The following is a 19,853-nucleotide window of genomic DNA, read 5'->3' as shown; positions in this document are numbered from 1 at the left end:
GTAAACATAATGATGCTTCTCCAGCCCAAAAACATCACTCATGAGTGATTAAAAAAATAGCCTCAGATTAACCTGCATTATTTATTTATTAGTAAATAAAATAAAATTTTATTTACTACTAATAATTATCGTGCATTTTCCACAGACCAGATATTTTCCCAGGTACTTTACATGCATTGTTTCATTTAACCCTCATAACCCAATAATGTGGGTGCTCTTGCTTTATGGTTGAGTTAGTTAAGGATTTGGAGAAGTCATGCAGATTGCTCAAAGTCACCTAGATAGTAAGGGGGATGAGGTCTATTTGAGCTCAAAACCCTGTTGGCAGCATCACCCTACCCTCTCACTACTGGATACCACACAGATGCCACTGGACTTAAATCAAATTCCAGGGTCTTTAGCCAATTCCTAGTAAACTTGAGGAAAGGATGCAAAATTCTCCTCCTTTAGCAGTTCTCAGAGCTCCTCTTGCATCCCACCCATACACTGAGATGACACCCTTGTGCCTACAGGATGGGTTTCTCAGCCAAGTGCACACTCACCCACCCAGCTGGAATCTGCACCTAGCATCTTCCTCATGCAAATCAACATTCACTGTTTATAATATTAATTGCTCTGTGCAGTGCAATTCTTTTAGGATAATGTATAATATGTGCTCAAAAAAGAATTTTTTTCCCCACACAATCTTGTTCATCAGAAATGTTGGCAAGAGACCATAAGGACACCATAAGCCTTTCTGAGAATGTAAGAAAAATGAAAATACAACTGAATTTAAAGAGGGTGTATTCATTTCAGGGATGTTTTTGCTTCTTAATGATCATGGCTCCTTCAGAATTGAGATGGCTCCTGATGAGGATGCTGCTCTCAGCCTCCAAATGCTGCTCTTAAGGGAGATGCTCCGAATGGCTCTGTAATTTGAAAATAACATTGGGAGAAAAGAAAGAAGCACACATATCATTTTAAGTGTTGTGTACCTGTGTACTGAGAAGGGTACTTGTGTGTGTGTGGGGGTGGGGGTGGGGATTGAACCCAGGGACTCTTTGCCACTGAGCTATATCCCCAGCCCTTTTAAATTTTTATTTTTGAGGCAGGGGCTTACTAAGTTGCCCAGGCTGGCCTCAAACTTGTGATCCTTCCTCAGCCTCCCTCATCACTGGGATTACAGGCATGCCCTACTGCCCCAAACTTGGAAGGTTTTTTTTTTTTTTTAATTTCTTTTTTCAGTTGTTAATGGACCTTTATTTTGTTTATTTATATGCGATGCTGAGAATCGAACCTAGTGCCTTACACATGCTAGGCAAATGCTCTATCACTGAGCCACAACCCCAGCCCCAGACAGGTTTTTTAAAGGGCAGAAATTTAAGAGTAAATTTAGAATTTTTTTTTATGAGAAGATTTTAGAAGTTTTTCAGAAAGACAATTGAGTTCAGTAGTAAGACAGATGCCTAAAAAAGAAAACAAAATTACATTCTTATTTTTCAACTAACTCAACATTCAAATTACCTAAATATTTGTGAACTACTGTTGATATTTTTATAAGGAGTCATCTTCAAATGTAAAATATAGGTTTACAGAATAACATATCATATCGTTCAATAGTAATTTGCAGGTACTTTTCTATGTCAAATATTAATATTTTTTCCTGAAAAAATATTTGTATCTTAAATCTATACCAGAAAATGTATTAAAAAAAAACCTCTGGGTAAATGAGACCACAAGTGTGGGCCCAAAGCTGCTGATCACCATCTGTGACCTTAGGTACATCACAAAACCCATCAGAACTTCATATATGTCATTTCTAAAGTGTTGAGCTAGGTCTAAATGTGGGTAACAACCCAATAGTGGATTGAAAAATCGAGTTAACTATGTCAAAGCCAGTGACAAAATGTAACAAATAGAATGGACTTTAAAAAGTAGAAAATATCAGTGCATTATGCATATCAGGAAAAATATCACTTTATGTAACCTTTGTTTCAGATGCCTACAAATGTGTGTTAGGCTACATTATGATGTAAATTTCTTTCATCTTCTTGGTCAGAGTTAAAATGGTTTGAGAAGTGCTGCATGAAGTAGATGACATCCAGGGTATCCTCCAGGTCTGACATTCTTTAGGCTTTTTGTGTGATACTGTGGTAGAGACTGTTAAAAAATTGTCCACCAAAATCACCAGCCCCTTTTCATAAAGTTGTGACCATGCACCCAGGGACTATAATTCCCAGTTCCTCTTGCAAGAAGAAGAGGCCCTGTGATGAGTCTTCACCAGCAGATTGTAAGCAGAAATGACAGAGGTCATTGAGGAGTTGAGGAGTGAGTGTGTTTTCAAACACTCGTCTTCCTTTTCTGTTGGCTCCATGAACACAAGTATATTGACCTTGGGGACTCCCTGTTGAAGGTGGTGGAGCGAGAAGATGGGACAAACCCAGTGCTTCAAATATTGCATGAAGAACAGATTCTGCCCTTCAGGAACATCCATTCTAGTTATACCATAAGCAATAGGTATTTCCTAATAGGAAATATACTAATAGCAGTGAGGAAAATGATTAGGAAAATCAAAAAGGCATTACATAACCTAGAGGAACTCACTATAACTTTAATTTTTAGATAGCTCCCTCTATTTCACTTTTTAAAAGAAACATTCGGTGTTTCTCTGATCCTTCATAGTTTACAAAGTACTTTTGCATATCCATATATCACTTGCTTCTACCAACAATGTTGATGATAGGAATGTGAGGATAATTGCCTTGTGTTACAAATGAAAAAATAAGGACTTCTTTGTGAAATGAAGTCATTTAGTTTCTACGAGTTGCAGCAGAGCCAGCTCCACGAAACCATGACTTTTAAGTCCAGATTTCTCTCCTCTGAGCTTGGTAAGGATGGGTCTTGTTTGCTTCTGCATTTCCAGCAGCTGAAAAGTAATAAAGTTCTAATGAATGAGAACCACATCTTTATAGTCTCTCCTGCTTTGTTCTCAAGCCCCTGCTGTCTCTGCTACAAGAAAATGTCAATGCAGTAATGGAACAGTAACAGTGGACCTGGGATTTGAGTAAATTAAGGTGATGTTAGAAAGTGAAAAATGGAGTAGTTCACATTTCTCCTGATTAAAAGGGCATTTTTAAAATTTAATCAGACTGAAATGTTTTGCAAGATTTTCCAGGGAATTCAAAACACCCTTGAAATTATATGAATTATGATGTTTGTTTTAAGCAGCATAATGACAACCTACACAGTATTGCTAACCATTAAATACAATAAAATTTCCCATGACCATTTTGCTTGCTTACATTTAGGATAGTATTTGAAAAAAAACAAAAAGAACAAAATGTATCCAGATTTTCTGGGGGAAAAATTCTTATCAATGAAGCATCAAATCCTATGTAGACTAACAGACTCTGCTTTACCCGTGTGTGTGTGTGTGTGTGTGTGTGTGTGTGTGTGTGCGTGTCTCTGTGTCTGTGTGGTGTTTTGTTTCTTTTTTTTTAATTCTCTGTTATAGAAGTGTTTGCTAAAGGAAAAAGAAGAGTTTTTTTTTATTTTACCAGTTGAAAAACTTTTCCAGAAGTCACTAAAACATTAAATACTGGGCCCCACATAAGTATTTCAGAAATGGTATTTTTGTAGCTATGTATAAATAAAACCATTTCCAAAGCAGAGGTCTCTGTAGGAAATTTTGGACCAGTTGTTTCCATTATTAAATATGTCTATGAGCTAAAAAATTTCCCAGATCCAAACCTGCCTGTCTAGTTATTCTTGGACACAGCAACGTCTCCCGCATGGAGGACAACTGTCTGCAGGGCTCCGCTGTATCATCAGGCACTCGTAATGTAACCGAGAGGCTGGCCTCTTCTGAGAGGCTGGAGTACACACAACCCGACTTCATCTAAGGGCACATCTTGAGAGGGAAGAACCAAAATAGTCACTGGATACTTTCTTGGCAGCATGATCCAGGGCTCGACTGAAAATTTAATAGCTGGAATTGGAGGTAACCCAGTCAACTGCCACAGGGAGAGTCTAGGGGTTGAAAAGGGTGGCTGGGAGCTCTGAACTTCTTGCAAATGCTTTTATAACTGGGACATCTCTTAAACCAGTTCTTAAAAAACAAAAAACAAAACAAAAAAACTTTTATTGTGAAGCTAATCTAGTTTGGTTATCAGCCCAATACATGTAAAAACTAAATGTTCTGCTCTGTTTTTAGATTGGCTTCACTGATGAAGTATTCTAAAAAATCTTTGTGCTAAAATTTTCTTCCAAATGTTCAGAAGGGAGAGGATCATTGTCTGATTGTATGACTTTAATGTCCACCTAGTTTCCATGTAGGAGATGGTGGGTCCAGGTGTGTTGGACATCCTATAAGAGACTCCTTCTAGAATCTGGAATTAAGTAAAATGGAAGTATTCATTCCATAAACATATGTTAAAATTATTTTGAATAATAATTAAAGAGGTGGAAAATGCTATGACTCTGAAACCATGTTATACGTGCTCATGAAATATTCCAACTCCTGTTTGTGCGCATACATGATACAGCTCCCAGCGCAGGACAGTTTAATGAAGATTTCTGGCTGAAGAGCTGACTACATTAGGAAGGATTCACATGGACACTAGTGTTTGCCAGAGCACATCACAAGTTTCCTGCAAAGATAGAGGAAAATAGTTTTACAGACATAGAATTGCTTCCTGGGGGAGTAAAGGGAAGTGGTGGGGGGAGGTCAACTTTAGATTTTTCCTTTGTACAAAGCTTTATATTTCCCTATAAATGTGAACCGATAAAAAAGGTGCATTAGTAATTCTTTTGGGGGAAGAAAAGCATATTGACCTTCACAAGGATTCTGAACATTAGAGAACTGTGTGAGATACAATACGCAGATTGGTTGATTATTCATTCATTAGAAACAATTATGGATGCTGCCCAGACCAAAGGCACCATGCAGGGGGCAAAAAGGATATGTATAAAATATATTTCAAAATTACTGTCCTTAGTGAATTTGAGAGAGAGAGAGAGAGAGAGAGAGAGAGAGAGAGAGAGAGAGAGAGAGAGAGAGAGAGAGAGAGAGAGAAACAGTAGAGACTACTAATCCCTATGGAATCGGGCAAGACAGGAGAAGAGATGTTAGGTGTTACAGGAAAAAGGTGGGAGAATAATTCTGGGTTGAGGGAGGCTTTAAGAAGAAGGTGACATCTGAGTTGAGGTTGGAAGGAGAAGGAGAATTTCAGGAGGGGAATCACAGGGAAGGAGAAAGGCTTTCCCTGCAGATAAAAAGAAAAGCACTGCTGGGGAGACTGGAGGGTGTTTTCTTGGGGGATTGCTGGCACATGGTGGAATGTGGCAAGGTGGGAGTCTCTCAAGCTTTGGGAGGCTCAGTGGAAGACAGGCCTGGCAAAGAACATGGACAATTATAAAATTCCTTTAAAAGTATTTTATAAAGTCAGGGTATTCCCATTTCCTTTGGGGAAATTGCATTCTTCACCTTGCACACTAGCTGAATTGAGGACGTAATTGGTTGTTTTAAGTCCAATTATATTTAACTCAGTTGAAGGTGAGGATTATGGATTTTGATATTACTTATGACAGGGTATGCATAATAAGGCCTTTGATAGAGGTTAAAACAATGGCATAAAGTGCAGTGGTCTGCCCCTAGGCTAGGAAACAAGAAAGAGATGACAAAAAATGAGAAATGAGCCAATTAAATTGCGGAAAAAAAACATCATTCTTGCAAAGAAACAAGCGGGTGGTGGGGGAGAACAGGCTTTGGGGTTGTACTTCAAAGTCTAATTTTCTTTCCCCTTTAACCAATACTTTTATTCATCAGCACTTCCTCTAAACTGTTTAGTACTTGGATCACACTGAGAAAAATTAAGGGGCGTGGTATGCTAAGTGAGTCCATTGACTAATTTTAGGAAGAAGTTGAAGAGAGAAATTCTACTTAGAACGTGTTATTTCTGCCAAGTGATTCTTATCATGTTTCTCTCTCTCTCTCTCCTTCATGATTCTATAGATTGCATCCTGATCCTAGTGAAGTTTGTAAACATGTAGCTATATGTGGCCCAAGTGGAAGAAGAGTGACAATTACCTAGAGTTGTTGAGAAGTATAAACAAATGACTTCTGTCAAGAGAGTTCTTCTCAAATGATACTATTTTTTTTTAAGGCAGGGTATTTTAACAAAAGAAATTGACTTCTGAATCAATGACTCAAACTTTTATATGAGACTCAATCTTATAAAAAAATTACTTTCCCAGTTTTTATATTAGAATACCTGGTTTGTTTCCTTCATAGGGCTTATCACACTGGTACTATCCTGTGTGTGTGTGTGTGTGTGTGTGTGTGTGTGTGTGTGTGTGTGTTTCCCAAACAGAAAGGAAGGCACTTAAGAGTAAGGTCCACATTTTCTTGTTCATGAAAATTTGCACATTGCTTGGGAAATTATCATATTAGGATGCCTATCTTTATTATATAGCTAACATTTATTGAGCAGTTACCTTGCTAAACATGCTTTGTATGCGTTACCATATTGAATATTACATTGAATGTGATGGATGCAAATTTATTGAATAAATGAATATATTTATTTTAAAGAAATGGTGCATAATTTGGAGAAGTTTTCTAAATATCTTACTAAAGGTGTCATTGCTTCCTACTTGTAACATAAAAATTGGAGATCTTGGAGAAAAAGTACAAGAGAAAGAAGTACAAAGAAAAAAGTAATAATAGGGCCAAGGATTTTACCTGTCTTCTCTAGTCATTTTTTCTTTTTCAAATAGATTTATTATTATTCATTTTTCTCATCAAAAAATATAAATTCTCAATGTGAACATTCATAAAAGTTTATTCCATTCTGGAAGCATTTCATTCATTCCTCCTGCATGAGAATCTTTTTCCCACTTTGCAGAAAAAGATTGCTTAAGGACATACCACCACCTGTGTGACAGAGATGTAAGCTCTTAGTAGTGACTCAATGAATGCATTGATCATTCATTTAAAGCTGCTGTCCAGAGGGAGCTGATTTTTCTTTGTACCAAATCTCAAATCAATATATTAAATTTCTTTCTTAAGAACCACATGGATTGAAAATTAAAGGGCAAATTAAAAGTTAGCAAACTCTTTGCTGGCATGTATTGATTCTCAAATATTGAAGAATATAATAGAACTGATTGAGTTTATTGCAATGGAAAATTAATGTGCCCAACTAGCCTTGAAAACATAGCATTTAAAATTTTCAGTGTTTTTAACACATTTAAATAGACTCATTAAGAAGTATGTTGTGCCAGCAAAAGAGGCTGTTACTTTATCTTGTCTCTGCCATTCCTGATGACTGGAGGGGGGTTGTGGCCATGGCATTTGAATTTCAGAACAGCATCAAGTTTTGGATGGCAGATAGACAGGCTCAACAGGCAAGTTGGCTTTTGAAACTCTCTGGTTCTGAAACGGTCCACCTAAGTGTCCTAACATTCACAAAATGCATGTAGACATGTGGTGTCTTCAGCAGGTCATTCCATATCCCATGTGATTTCTGTGATATCTGAAAGTAGCAGACAATCAAGGCAAGTGAAGAATCACTTGAATGTTGGGAGGAAGATGACAAAGGTAAAGCAATGGTATGGAGTCTTGTTGGTTTTATAAATTGGAGGTAAAGGGACTGGGGATATAGCTCAGTTGATAGAGTGCCTGCCTTGCATGGATTAGGCCCTGGGTTCAATCCCCACCACACACACACACACACACACACAAAAAAAAAAAAAAGGAATGAAGGTCTGAGCAGGGTGAGGCTTTAGGTGTGCCTGAAAAAAAGTCTAGGGCATCTAGCTGGATTTCTTTCTTTGGCCCTTTTTATCTCTCCCTACCTTTCCAGAAAGAAGTGCATGGTGGGATCATTTTCCTTTAGCCACTTAATCACCCACATTTTGGATGCTCTCCACCAAATGTCATTAACTTTCTCTCTTTGCTAGGAAATTCACTGTAGACACCCCTTGTAAAACTCTAAAATGTTGCTGATGGATGATGTGTGAAGTACTCTCATGCACAACATCTTTTTTTTTTTTCCTAAAAATCCTATGAAACAGTTAGGATAGGAATTCTTCTTTGGTCATCATTTTTTATCAGTAAACATTGGATCCCAAGCTCACTATTATAGTAAGTAGAATTTCATATCTTTGTTGCCTCTTCTGTGTTGAGAAAACACATCCAGCATGGATTGCAAGAAAATTCTTTGAATTCTTGCCCCCTCCCCTTGAATAATAGTAACAGATATTGAGGATAGATATTTGTTATTCAAATTTCTGGAACAAACCAGAAGATCCAGTCAAGAGACTTATTGGATGGAGTTTAACAAAGATTCCCTTTAAGGGGAATGTGAGCAGGCAAAGAGAAAACCAGGAAGGCATGAGCACCCCTAATCCTAAAGGGGAAGGCAAGTATTAATCCTGGAATCCAGTAAAAACTGAATCCTTAGAAAAGGAACCTTCTGAGAGAAGCTAAGGACATGGAGGAACTCAGAATGCAACGATGCCCAAACACTTGGTGTGGCCAAGGATGAGTGGGACAGGGCAAAAGTACTCCAGTATCTCTTACTTCCTTCTGGTTAGTCTATTAGTGACTGACCAAGTCTATTATTCCTCTGATTGACCAAGCCCAACCAGAGGCAAGGCCCTGATAGTGAAGCAGTCCCAGAATTCAGTGGGGAAGATACCGTGGAGCAGGTCTAGGGAGGCAAACAGTATTAGCACAGGGAACTAAGAAATACCTGGTTACTGGAATGTTTTCTTTATTCCTTCCATTTTCATACCAACCTTTCATATCAAGATTAGCCATAGACCCTTTCTTCCTTATGATCTATTACATTAGTGTTTGTCTTTCAGAAACACATTTTTTTCTTGAAGTGTATGCATAGTCTGTGCACAGACACGCAGACATACCCATAAAGTTTCTCCCTTGATCAATAGAACCAGTTTAATGAATGAGTGAGGGCTTGTGGAGCAGTGTTGTGAAAAGGCTTGCTTTTTCTCACACCACAACACTACTAAACTGCTCTGTCTGCTTTCTTCACTCCATCACTGGAAGATATCTAAGGCAAATACCATAATTTTCCCCAAGCTATTTCCATATATTAACCAACACTGTTATTCTCTGATATTAAAAAGTACAGTTTAGAAAGCCAGGTGCCTTGGCTATTCCAGAGGCTGAAGCAAGAGGAGTACTAGCTTGAAGCCAAACTGAGAAATGTAGCAAGACCCTGGGTAAGAATTCCAGCTTAATCTGTGTTAAAAAAAATCTACACAGGCCAAAACAAGCTGTGGAATCAAAGTAATAAAAATTCTTCCAACAAAGAAAAGCCAAGGACTGGAGAGATTCTTGACTGAATTTTATCAGACTTGAAGAACTAATACAAATGCTCCTTAAACAATTCCAAGAAATAGAAAGGAAGGATTTGTTCAAAAATTACTTTTTTTTTTTTTTTTTTGCGGGTTGGGGTGGGGGGGGTACTGGGGATTGAACTCAGGACACTTCTTCCTCAGCCTCCCAAGCTGCCGGGATTAAAGGTGTGTGCCACCATGCCTGGCCCAAACTTACTTTTTGAAGCCAATGTTACCTTTATACCAAAACCAGATAAGGAGCCTACAAAACATAAAGTTACAGGCCAATATCCTATACTGGACATATATGAACATAAATGCAAAAAGTATTAATAAAATATTAGCAAACTGGATTTGATAAAAATTAAAAAGATCATATACCATATTTAAGTTGGCTTCATTCCAGGATACGAGATGATGCAAATCAATAAATATAGTATACCACATAAATAGAACCAAAGACAAAAATCTCATGATCATCTCAATAAATGCAGCAGAAGCCTTTGACAAAATTCAATATCCCTTCATGATAAAAGCCCTGAAGAAACTAGGGATAGAAGGCTCTTTCCTCAACATTATAAAGGCTATATATGACAAACCCAAAGCCAACATTATACTGAATGGGGATAATCTGAAAGCATTTCCTCTAAAAGCAAGAACAAGAAAAGGATGTTCACTCTTAGGACACTTGATTCAATGTAGTACTTAAAGTTTTACCCAAAACAATTAAGCAAGAGAAAGAAATAAAAAGGAGAAGTTAAAATTATTAGAAGATCCTAGAGGCTGCACCAGCAAATTTTTAGATCTGACAAACAAATTTAGCAAAGTCACATGATACAAAAATCAACATACAAAAATCAGTAGCTTTTCTATATATCTACTGAAAAAGAGATAATAAAAACAATTCTATTCTTAATATTTTCAGGAAAAAATACCAAACAACAACCTAGAAGTATCCTTAACCAAGGAGGAAAAAGACCTTTAAAATGAAAATTACAGAATACTGAAAATAGAAATTGGACAAGACACTAAAAGATAGAAAGACCTCCCTTTTCTCACAGATTGGCAGAATTATTATCTCTTCTTATCTCTGGCATAGTGCCTGGCAGGTGGTAAGTATGTGTTCAAGAAATGGCTGTTTATTTGAATGATGAAACAATAATTGAATAATTAAAATATAAAATGTCTGTTATTTAAATTCAGATAAACAATTTATTTATTTATTAGATTTTAAAGATTTGCTTTTATTTTTATTTTTAATTAATTTTTTTTCTTTTTGCTTTAGAGAAGGGTCTGGCACCCTTATAGTCATCCAGATGTTTGATATGATCAAGATATGGCAATTTTGAAGATAATGCACACAAAAGCCTTACCAGACATGAAAGTCTACTTCCTTAGTGAAAGCCAGGTCTGTTGATAATCCTTGAGATGGGTTTTTAGGACTCATTAATTGATTCGCACGACAGAGACTTGTATCTTCGAACCCATTTTATTCTTCCATAAGAAATTCAGAATGAAGTAAAGTGGAAGTGGCAGAAGGATGTTCCACACACCATCTGTGATTTGGTTATGCATGTGTACCAACAGAAACAACCATTTACCTTTGAGGTTGAATGGTTTTGAGTTCCTGATTACTAATGAGGCTGAGCCCCATTTCATAGCTTTACTGCTATTTAGCTACCTTTGTGAAGTGTCTGTCATTCATTGACCAGTTTTTCTACAGAGTTTCTTTCTGGTTGGTTTGTGGGCATTTTTTTATGTTATATTCTTTGGAAAGAAAGTTAAGTTTTCAAATACTTGATCTTTCACACTGCTCCTGTTGTCACCTTTTATCCTTCCTACACTCGGTGGCACAAGAAAGATTGCTCTCTTACGCTTCTAGTTTTATATCTTGAAATCTGTGAACACTTGAAACCACCATCATCCCAAATATTGAATCTGTGCACCAGATTGCACAAGAGCAACATTTGAATTTAACTTCCAGGCGTGTGAAAAAGGAGTCTTTGAGAAAAAAAACCCTAAATTCTTAGCATTTTTTTTCCTCCTGGTTTGCTCAGATTTTTATGTGCTTTCATAGCTTATTGTGCATAGAACCCAATCCAAATGCAAACCCTGCAAAACCACATGCAGCTGAAGCCATATTTTCCTAAATGTAATAAAGGAAGCAAAGTCCTAAAGGCACTAATTCCAGCCTAATAAAGCTAGACTCTTGGCCAACTTTATTTCTGAATGTGCCTTTCCTAATAATCATTCAAAAATAAGTAATGATTTTGTTAACTGTTAAAAAACAATATCAACATTGCATTTGGTAGTCTATTAGATTCCACCTTATGGAAACTCTATTTCAAGATCTTAAAGCATCACCTCGACTTCCATTGTATGTTTGAGGCATAAGCTACAGTTTCATTTTTTATAGTTGAGAGAAGATATTATGAATGCTAGCTTCTGGGGGACAAAAAAAAGCATTTCTCATGTGTGATGCTTCCAGAGTTTCATTTTGTACCAACAAGTTGATGACATTTTTTCCCCTGGAGAATGAAACCATTATTTAAACATTGTTTTGAAGCTGCTATAAGGTTAATGAATAAATTTTATGTCCTATGCCAAACTTCATTTTTCCTACCAAATGGAAACCAGTAGGAAACTAAAGTATAAAAAGAAATATAACTTGCATTAGGCATGAGAAAAACTGCAAATCAAGGAAAGTCTGCTTGGAAGGCTTTTACTCTCTCATTTTGGTCTATTATTATAGGAGCCAGACAGTAGTTCCACAAATGGTATTATAGTGCAAGTATACTAAATAACCATAACAATGAAATATGCCTACTTGACAAAACAAAAACAAAATAAATGCTTTCTCTTAACTATAGCATCCTTCTTTAGAATAATTTTTTTTCTTCAAAGTCAAGGAATAAGAAGCCATTTTTTCAGATTTTACACATGATTTCTAGCATTCAATTATGCATCCAATGCACATTGAGTGTCTAGTTTGTGCCAGGTGCTGAGAATACTAAGGTAAATAAGCCACAGGGTCTGCCCTTCAGGATTTTAGAGTGGGGAGACAGATAAGTAAATTGGCAGTGCTATTATATGGTACTAAGTGCTTTGGAGAGGAATCACAGGGTAAGGACTGTCAAAATTCTACAGGGCATTCAAAGAAGACTTCTGGAAGGAGGTGTTGTGAACTGAAGATTGATGTATGAGTTGGAGTTTGTTAACTGAAGATGATAGTTATCTAAGAAAAAGAGGTGCATGGAAAGAAGTACACATAAACAGTGTTGTACTTCAAATTCTGGTGAAGAAGATTCCTTGTGAAGAAGAATGGGAGGGAAACTATAAAGTTAGGTGAGGGAAAGGTCATGAACTGTTTTGGTTTAAGGAGTTGAGCTTCTAAAATTAAAGTGAAGGGAGTGTCAAGTGCTGGAGAGAAAAAAGTATAAGAGGATAGAGAAATGTGATTGGATTTAGCAGTAATGAGCACACTGGAGATTATATCAAGATCATTTCAGTTGGGTAATGAACAAGGATAATGAATTGCAGTGGTGAGGGTCAATGAAAGAAGTGCAGTGACTGCCAGATATCTCCTTAAGAAGCTTGATTGGAAGATGAGGAAGCAAAAGCAAGTTTGACTGGCTGGTTATGATTTTTTAAACTTTTTGACATAATTTTAGTCTTTAGAAAATTTTCAATACCGCAAGCAATTCCAAGTGTGATTAAAAGGTGTCTGATCACTTTTCCTCTCTGCTTTCTTTCTCCTCTCTGCTTCTGTCTCAGTCTATCTTTCTGTCTCTCACTTTTCTCTGAATTATTTGGGAGGAAGTCACAGATACAATTCTGCTTTACATCCACACTTCAGTGTATTTCCGAAAATGCAAAAATATTCTCTTATATAACTGCAACCCAATGAAATTAGGATTTAAGAAATTATTATTGGTACATTCAGATCTTACCAGTTGTTCCAATAATGCTCTATACTACACAAAAACAGTTCAGATTATATATTCCATTCGGTTGTCATGTCTCCTTAGTCTCCTTTAATTAGGAGTCAGTTTTTCTTCATATTTCATGAATTACTAGCATTTTAAAATTTTTATTTTTAAAGTATTAGCATTTTTAAAAGAGAATAGACCCAAACTCAGTAACTCAAAAGTCAAAATTTTTTTTTGTTTCATATGTAGAAGCTAGAGTGAAATAAAAGAAAGGAGGAAAGAAAGAATATCATAAAGATAAAGGGAAGATCAGTAATGTAGAAGGAGCTTGAGAGGCAGACTGGAGGGAAGGGTAAAGGGAGATAATGTAGAATGAATTCTTAAAAAATCATGGGGCTGGGGATGTGGCTCAAGTGGTAGCGCGCTCGCCTAGCATGTGTGAGGCACTGGGTTCGAGTCTCAGCACCACATAAAAATGAAATAAAGATATTGTGTCCACCTAAAAAAAATACTAAAAAAAATCATGTCATGTGCATATATAAATCTACTATAGTGAATGTCACCTTTATGTGTAAGTCAAAAGAACCAATCAGATATAAAGAAATAGAAAACTGAAAGGAAGTCTAGTACAGTAGAGGAGGAATTGAGAAGAGGTGGAGGGATGGGAGGGAATTGGGGAAGGGAAAAATGGGGATCATGAATTAAAATTGATATCCATGCATGTATGAGTTTGTTGGGATGAACTCAACTTCTATGTAAAACTATAAAGGTCTAATTAAAAAATAAAAAAAAATATTGAATGAAAATATGACAGGCAAAATGGAAAATCAATAAATTTAAAGTAATATACTTAAAAAGAGAGGGACTAAGCCAATTAAGTTGCCCTTGATTTGGGTTAGTCTGATGTTTCCTCAAGATTAGATTCTGGTAATGCATTTGTGGGAGGAATACCATAGAAACAGTGCCATGTCTTCCTTTGCACATCCCATCAGGTACAGGTGTTAATTTGTCCCAGTACTGGTCATTTCGTCAAGATGGTCTTTGCTAAATTTTTCTACTTTAAACTTTACTGTTCTTCTTTTTATGACTAATAAGAATCTTCTGGGGGGGATGTTTTGAGACTATAAATATCCTTTTTCTCCTCAAATTTTCATTCCCTAGTAACAGAGTCTATTCATGATTCTTGCCTGAATCAATTATTATTATATTGATTACCAAATAGTAATTTTCTAGTCTCATTATCCATCATACTTGTATTAACTGACTTTATAATATAAGGAAGGGCTTCCCAGTCTCCTCCATTTATCTAATTATTTATTCATTCATATCACTGGAACCCATGGATTCTTATTTATTCAAAGAATTAAAATCCTTTGCTATAGATACTTTTAAAGATACTTGAGTCTTGAGTGGTGGCACATATGATGCTGAGAGGCAGAAGGATCACAAGTTTGAGGTCAGCCTGGACAACATACTTGAGCATATTTATAAGCATAAGAAAAAGAACCAGGGGAGATATAGGGGAGGAGAGAGCAAAGATGAGTAAAATGGGGCCATCTCCCAGAGGAAGTTCACATGATAGAAGAGAGGGTTATGAAGGGGCAGCTCACTGGGAAAGGGGACAGATAGTCCACTAACACATATATAAGGTTTAAGAGCAGAGCTGTGGGTTGTACTGGGAGGAGAATGATTCATTTTAGTTTGTCGGCAAAGACTTCCCCAAAGAAATGAGATTAGTTGGACAGAGGGAGGGGAGAAAGGAATAATAAAGAAGAGTGGGAAAGACATTCCAGATGAAATGTGGAAATAGTTTGTTTCCCTTGGAAATTTGGGGAAATAGAAGGCTCTCAGACAGATGAGAATCCACATTGAAGGCTGCAAAGATATGCAGTTATTTCAAGTTTAGGCTGCATTTGCTCAGGCTGGTAATTAAGGGTTAAAGGGTGTGGATCCTTTGGTTCAGAAAAGACCTTGATTTCTAAGGGAAATTCCTCCTGAACCTGGTTCAGGACAGACCTTGATTTCTAAGGGGATCTCTCCTGGACTGGACTTCAGAAAAAGACACCTTTCTCTATTGGCCCCAAATCATCAAAAAGAACTCTATGTCCACTTTAAGGAGTTGCTAGATCTGAGAAGGCTTATTCAGGGAATCTCATGGGAATGTGGAATTTCCCTTTAAACATTTGCTTTTGACTCCTGAAAAAGGTACTTACAGCCTATTTGCATAAGGAGAAAATGAATCTGAATGCAATGTTAAGTATTTAGCTTCATTTATTTTATCCAGACTAACAAGAAGCAGATGTAAACCAGAATGCAAGAAGTTCCATTTATTTTGGCAAGTCCAAAGATGCAGAAATATGGTGCATTAGTTAAACTTATCAAAGACAAAAAACAAAAACTTCGAACTTTTAAAAATATTTTACATGGGAAAAAAGTTCCAGTGGAATTTTTATGTTTGTTTTTGTTTTTGAAGAATAGGGAGGCAGATTGACATGGTTTTAAATACCTGGAAGGAAAAAAAAAAAAGGAATGCATCTATTACCCCATTATCCACAACACATAATACTCCCAAAGAGATTTAAAATAAAAGATTCTGAATCTTGGATTTCATTTTAGCAAATGTTGTCTAGCTGTAAATGTAGGTCACATAGTTTTGGCATCCTGTGTGGGTTTCCAGCTGTCTGCTGAACATAGAAAACAGAAGAATATGTGTTCCATTGCACAACATGCTGGAAAGTGAATTTTATATTAAAGTCCAAAGTTAGGCACTTATTGCAATTTATTTTTCTTCAAAATTCTCACTTGTGGATTTTTCTTCTTTTGGGGATCAGAAATTTTAAGTGATAAAAAGAATACAGCATTTTCTCTATTTCTATCTAAACTTTAATTTGCAAATAAACTCAATCTTGGTAAAGATTAAGCTAAATAAATCTGATTAGAATAACAAAAACTGGCCTGTGATAGTTCAGATTATCTTCAATGCAAATAAAGATACTAATACGCTAATGGATTCATAGGCTTCTGGACCCAGGAGGATAAATAAGATAGGGTCATACTACACTGTAGCTTGTGAGTTAGCTACTTATGGATACTAAAAAACAAGGAAGTAATGGTAAATGTTACCTGAGTGCCACAGATAACAAATGTCACAAAACCTAAAAGAGAGCACAATTTGGGAAAGAAAGAAAAAGAAATGTGTGAAGTTCTTAACTCCTGGGCTTATCCCACCAAACTGATGTAGCTGAGGGATTCCCTCTTTCTGCCATTCAACAGTCTTTGACCTTCCAACAAGGGAGTTGTGGTTTTTACTGTGTTAAATAAAACTTCAAAAATATTTTAACTTTTTGGTTTCAAGGAACAAAAATCAGAATTAGCTTTAAAAAATGGACATTTGTAAGAGTAAGAATCAAAAGTGTCTTACAGAACCCAAGTGCAGGAAGACATCCGGGCTTTGGGAGTGGGTGAACCAAGAAGCTAGGCCATCATCCTTCTCTTGTCCATCTTCTCTCACACTGCAGACTGACTTTTGCCATTTCTGCAGCACCTGGAATTCTACTTTCATTTCTCAGAGGAGAGACTCTGAATAGGACAACTAGGAGGAAGGTGTTGACCAGCTGTCCAGTCAGCCAGAAACAGGGGAAGTCATATGGTAAATCATAATGGTAGAGGGAGGGTGTGAGGCAGTGGTAATTCCCAAAGCAGAGAGAATCATTGTGAACTGGGACAACACCCAAAATATGTCTCAACAAACATGAACTATGTGTTATCCGTGGCACTGCAGGGATTGTTTGCCCTCATGTGGAAGAAGAGAGCACTGAGGTAAGACTAGTTTAGAGATGACCACTGTGAGGAAGACATTGCATAAAGGAATTAAAAGTGCTAGAAGAATCTGAAAGTGGGAGAATTTAAGGGCTGGATGATGCTGGAAGACCTCAAGTGGCAGACCTTGGAAATGGGTCTTGACAATGGGCAAATGGAACTATGCATAGCAGAAGGGAATGGGGACAAAAAGAGGTGGGTATAACTAGCAGAAGAAATGCTAAGAGTGGAAAGGCCTAGGGGTAAGAAGACCATGTTTTGATAAAATGAGGAGTTCTGGTATCAGTTAAGAGTAGGTTCAGTGGCAATTGATTGAAAAAGAAAGAGAAGGACAAGGAGTTGGGAGAAGGAGAAGAAGAAGAAAAGGAGGAGGAAGAAGAGGAAGGGGACAAAATAATTGAATTGTGGATCAAGTAAGACAGATGTTTATCTTCTCTCATATCAAGAAGTTTAGGGGCTGGGTTTGTGGCTCAGTGGTAGAGCGCTCACCTAGCATGTGTGAGTCACAGGGTTCAATCCTCAGTACCACATATAAATAAATAAATAAAATAAAAGTATTATGTCCATCTACAACTAAAATAATAATAATAATAATAATAATAATAATAATAATAATAAAAGAAGTCCAAAATTTAGGAACTCAGGGTTGGAAAGATGACTGAGACCATCAAGAACCCAGTCTCTTTTTGTCATTCTGTATTGCCATTCTCAATACTTGTTTTCTATCTTATAGTCAAGATGGCAGCCCAAGCTACAACCACCATATTCACATTCTGCCTCGATAAGTGGAAGAAGATATGTAAAAGTAGGTATCCCCTACCATTTAAAGATACTTTCTACAAGGTGCATACAATATTTTCTTGCTGACTTCCTATTTGCTGGAACTTTGTCAAATGGACATGACCACCTGTGAGGCAAGGTGGAAAATACAGTGGCCCTGTGCCTGTATGGAAGCCAACAATGCTACTTCTAAGGAAGAAGGAAAAAATAAATATTGGGGGGAAAATCAGTTTCTTTCATTCCTACTTGTTAAAATGAAGGCCCTATATGAGAGATGAAGTTAAAGTTAGGTTAAAACCCCTTGAATGTAAGGGCAGGAACACTGTCTAATTTTGTTGGTAAAGAGTAACCACCAAAGCTTTTGGAGCAGGCAAGTGATAAACTCAGCATCATACTTTATGAAGATTGCTATCCAAATGGTTATAAAACAAGGCAATAGCTATAAAGTGCTTTTCAAAAGTTAATCCTGGTTTAGGAGGAGGTGGAAGAGGCTATGGGAAATGGGAGGATAGAATTAGTAGGAGACTCTAATTATTAGAGTCTAGAAAAGAATAAATGCTACCTAATCGGGCCCATAGCAATGAGAAGATAGGATAATAAGGGAGAAGAAGGGGAAAAAGGAAATTCCAGGTTTGAACCTCAGGGATTAGGAACTGCTGGTGTCATTAATAGAAACAAGGAAGTCAAAGGGGAGGAGTAGGTTTGGAACACAAAATAGAAGACCATTGGTTTGGCACCAGGTCCTGTGGTTTGGGCATTCAAGAAGGGATTTTCAGTGGGATAGCTGGAAAATGAGGGAATTAGACCAAGAGTCTCCAGGACAACTTTTGGCAATTCTGTGATTCTACAGTGTCATATTACTAGCACTTTAATAGCGATGTGTGGCTTAGGAGTTATGATATTAGTGATTCATGGCCTGTGCTTGCATCTCTCCGAGAAGCTGAAAAGGCAATAAACTGCCATCACTCTTTCGTATTGAAGTTTCAGATTATTCAAGGTACTCTGGGCACATTTAGCATGGATAAGTGAGACTTGGGTGTAGTGATACTGCTATATTTCCAGAAAAATGTCAATAAAGCTGCAAATGTAATTTTGGACCTAGGTTTTAAGTGGAAGGGATGGATGTAGAGGTGAACACTAAAGGCTTTTCAGAGAAACTCTTACTTCAGGGCTTTATAATTTGTTTATAAATCAACTATTCATTCATTCAATAAATATTTATTGAGCCCTGCTATGATGTACTAAATACAGGTTTCATAAGAGTGGGTAAGGCAGACATGGTCCTTGCCTTTATGGAAGTTAGTCTAGACCAAGGATTGGCAAACGTGGGTCAAATCTGGCTGACTGTGTGTTTTTGTTCTGCCTGAGAACTAAGAATGAATTTCTCATTTAAAAAGGAGGGAAAATTCATCAAAAGAAGAATGATGCACTGGAATACATAAAAATTATAAAAATTTTAAATTTTAGTGTCCATAAAAAGTTTTCTTTTGCATGGCCACACTTACTCGTTTACATATTGTTTCTGGTTGCTTTCTCACTATGTGAAGTTGAGTAAGTGTGACAGAGACTGCATGGGTTGCAAAGCCTGAAATATGTATTATCTGGCTCTTTACAGAACGCTTGTCAATCCCTGGCCTCAACAGAAATCATCAAACAGATGATCACACAAATAAGTATGTATTTAAGCAAAATGGGTGGGTTTTTATTATTGTTAGGTCCCATTCTCTCTGCTGTCTTCAAAAGATGTTCCCTGGGATTCAGACTTTTGTAGTCATCCTCTCATCTGAAATCTGGCTAACCTGCAACTCATGGTAACCAGGACTCACGGCAGAGGTTATATACCTGGCTTCTACACAGATCAGAAGAAGGCTCCTGGAAGTCTCCCTTTAGGTAAACCAGCCCTCTGTCTGAGTCCACCACGCTGTAAGAAAACTCAAGTTAGCTTTGGGGAGAGGCTGCATAGTAAGAGAAGTGCCTAGA

At 37.0% G+C, this 19,853-nt stretch overlaps 2 long non-coding RNA genes across 2 annotated transcripts in view; both read right to left on the bottom strand.

Moving 5' to 3' along the window:
- LOC120892789 (uncharacterized) overlaps positions 1-19,853 on the bottom strand; it is a 227,707-nt gene that overhangs the window by 6,997 nt on the left and 200,857 nt on the right. The gene's annotated exons all lie outside the window — the stretch shown is intronic.
- LOC144365334 (uncharacterized) lies at positions 1,941-10,892 on the bottom strand. The gene is made up of 2 exons (XR_013423644.1): positions 10,719-10,892; positions 1,941-2,905 (listed from the first exon to the last, which is right to left on the bottom strand). It is a non-coding gene; the product is annotated as an uncharacterized LOC144365334 (long non-coding RNA).

The sequence above is a fragment of the Ictidomys tridecemlineatus genome, chromosome 7, assembly GCF_052094955.1.
Source record: "Ictidomys tridecemlineatus isolate mIctTri1 chromosome 7, mIctTri1.hap1, whole genome shotgun sequence".
Taxonomy (NCBI): domain Eukaryota; kingdom Metazoa; phylum Chordata; class Mammalia; order Rodentia; family Sciuridae; genus Ictidomys; species Ictidomys tridecemlineatus.
The sequence above is the reverse complement of the archived record's forward strand: the minus strand, read 5'-3'. Positions and strand labels throughout refer to the sequence as shown.